Raw genomic sequence first — 3,656 nt, forward strand, 5'->3', positions numbered from 1 at the left:
GCAGCCAACTCATCTTTGACAAAGCCTCCACCACCTACCACTGGGGAGAGGAGAACCTGTTCAGTGAATGGTGCTGGGAAAACTGGCTCACCACATGCAGAAGATTGAAACAGGACCCCTATCTATCCCCATACACAAAAATTAACTCCAAATGGATCAGGAACCTAAATATAAAACCTCAAACCATAAGAATCTTAAAAAATGAAGGACATACCCTCATGGAAATTGGAACTGGCATTCAATTCCTGAACAAAACTCGAAACCCACAGGCCATAAGGGATAAGATAGACAAGCGGGACCTCATTCAACTGACAAGCTTCTGCAAAGCCAAAGAAACTATCAAGAGAGCAGGAAGACAGCCTACAAACTGGGAAAAAGTATTTGCCAACTCCAGGTCTGACAAAGGCTTAATGTCCTGGATCTACAAGGAACGCAAACGTGCTGAAAAGAAAAAAACAAACAACCCCATTATAAAGTGGGCAAAAGATATGAACAGACACTTCACAAAAGAAGACATCCGAGCAGCCAACAGACACATGAAGAAATGCTCAACCTCATTAATCATCAGGGAGATGCAAATCAAAACCACACTGAGATACCACCTAACTCCAGTCAGAATGGCAATTATCAATATCTCAAAAAATAACAGCTGCTGGAGAGGGTGTGGTGAAAAGGGAACACTTCTACACTGCTGGTGGGAGTGTAAACTAGTGCAACCTCTGTGGAAAGCAGTGTGGCGATTCCTAAAAGCTCTAAACATCAACCTCCCATATGACCCTGCAATTCCCCGCCTGGGAAGATATCCTGAAGAACTCAAATCACTCTATAAAAAAGACACCTGCACACGAATGTTTATCGCAGTATTGTTCACAATAGCAAGAACCTGGAACCAACACGCTTCCCATCAAAAGAGGACTGGATTAAAAAAATGTGGTACGTATATACGATGGAATACTATGCAGTCATAAAAAAGAACAAAATCATGAATTTCGCAGCAACCTGGATGGAGCTAGAGTCTATAATACTAAGTGACCTCTCACAGAAGCAAAGATCTGAGTACCATATATTCTCACTCATATAGTTTACCTTGATCATCCAATGCACTACTATAAGAAAATGACAGTGTTGGGAAACTATGGGGGGGGATGGGACTAATGGTAGTAAACATCTGTCTGGAGACGGAGAGACACCAATTATCAACAAGGGGGCCTGAATGAAGCATATTTGTATACCTAACCCTTGACTGTACCCCACAATATCAAAATTAAAAATATCGATTATAGGAAAAAAAAAGTGGTAAACAAGGAAGATGGATGGTGAGTTTGAGAGTTACTATGTGAGAAGAGTGTGCTGACTTCAAAGAAGAAGGAAGATCACAAGACAAAGAATGAAATGGTCTCTAGAATCTGGGAACCGCCTACAGCTCACAGCCAGCAAGCAAAAAGGTACCCAGGTCCTACAACAGCAATAACTGAATTCTGCCAACAATCAAATGACCAAGGAAACAGATCATTTCCAAGAGCATCAAGCTCGAAGACACAAGCCTGTGGACACTTATTTTAGCCCAGTAAAACCTGTGTCAAACTTCTGACCTATAGAACTGTAAGGCATTAAATTGGTAGAGTATAAGCAGCTAAACTTGTGGCATTTTATTACAGCAGCAATAAAAAACTAATACAGCTGTACAAGCTAGAGTGGTTTGCAAATTTGTAGAAGCAATGACTAAAACTAAAAGGGCAGCAACTGATACACCAAAGCTAATAAAATTCTGAGACTTTTAAAGCCAAGGCAAAGATATTCGTATTGGCTAATAATGCTAATTGGGTGGCAAAATATTCCTAACTTTACCTTCAGCCTTATTTCTATTTACTGAGACATATTAAGGGATGGGCAGGTCTGGGAGCAAGGATCGTGGTTCTGTCACATGGGAGAGACACTTAGACAGCTTAGTGCTTAGTGCTTATATAACTGTGGCATCTGCATAGGATCTCTCCAGAGTTTGAAGCAAATGTCATTAAAGGTCACCCTTGAAATTTAAGGAAAAGAAGGGACTCAATATTTGCTTATTTATTACTACATTTATTCTACAAAGGTATAGGTACTATGTTTTTCATCTTATTTAATCTCACGGAAATACCAGAAAACCAGGACTATTGTGTCCATTTTTACTGGAGATAAACTGAGGCTCAAGGAGATCCAGCAACTTTTCAAAGTCTACACAGAGAATAAGACCTGCTTGATTCCAAAGTGACCAAGGGTGGAATTAATGGATTTAACAAACAAAACAACAAAAGTTTCCCCATAAAGGGCACTCAGAAATCTTTATCCTGAATTTACAGACAAAAGAATACCTTTCTGGGGTATAAGTCACCTTTCTGGGGTGCCTTAGCCAACTAGTGTCTTACCCGGTTTACTACTACTATAAGTGAATAACACTATCTAGTGGCACCAAATGCATGCCAAGTAGGGTTCTGTGTTTTATTTATATCCCTCATTCTCACAATAATTATATCGGGTAGTTAATCTCTCTGTTTTCCAAATGAGGAAACAAATTCAGAAAGGATAAGGCAATTCCCAAAGTTAATGACTAATTAATAAATGGCAAAATCAAAGTTTTGATACTGGTTAGTCAATCTAAAACGTGTTCTAGTTTAGTACTGCACAATGTTAGGCTCCTGTGAATCTAGATAAGTGTAAACTTCCTCTCCAGGTCTCTCAACTCTACAAGAACTGACATTCAATAAGCTGTCACCCACATCTGCTGCAACGACCACACCAAGGATCAGTCATTCTGTAATGTTCTATTTGAAATAATCATGCAGTCAAGACTCTTATCTTCTCTTCATAAAGATACAGGAAAAAAGTTGCATCTGTGAGCTTTCCTCAGAAAGCTGTGGAGAGAAAATAAAATGGACCGATCCATTAGTAATTATGGTAGTCATTGCGTTGACCAGACCTAATGGATAGAAGATTTGAACTGAGTTGATGAAATTTTAACACTGTAATCTGCACTTCCTCAATAGACAGTGCAAGTATCATATACCTTCTTTAAATACAATGGAATGTTATGTGACTGCATAAAACGTGTAGCATTCTGTGTCCAGAACTAAGAGTTCTCTCTGCCAACTACTAAAATCCTGCTAATTGATACACTGTGGTTTTTGACCAGTCAATGTCTTGTTTCCATAATATCAATTGGTGGTTTAGTACATATTTTGTAGTTTGCTTGCACTGTTCACTTTGAGTATAGAGCCAATTCACCTAACAGACCATTCAACATAAATTTGTAGCCACCAAGCAGTGGCATTTCAACCTCTGTGTTGATTTCAGACATAGAGGCCAATTATTTTGAGATAATTATTTTGTGGTATTTGCCTATTACTATTTCAAAAATCTGCAGGAATACAGCTGGATTTAACCTGTGAGCAAACTCTTGAGAAACAACCCTTTAATAGTGGAACAGAGGGGAGGAAGCTGTTATAGAAACCCGTGAATAGAGCCCTTTAGAAAGTCAAGTAACAGATTTAGTTATTTGCAAGAGTAACCGGTTGCCTATGGGTCTAGAAATTGAAAATTTCTCAAGGCAGATGTGTTTGCTCATCTAAATGTGAGCTATAGTAATATTTCTAATTCCAGAAGTCCACTTTTTGTAAAGT

The sequence above is a fragment of the Carlito syrichta genome, unplaced genomic scaffold (genome assembly GCF_000164805.1).
Source record: "Carlito syrichta isolate Samal-C Ts95f unplaced genomic scaffold, Tarsius_syrichta-2.0.1 Scaffold305320, whole genome shotgun sequence".
Lineage (NCBI taxonomy): Eukaryota > Metazoa > Chordata > Mammalia > Primates > Tarsiidae > Carlito > Carlito syrichta.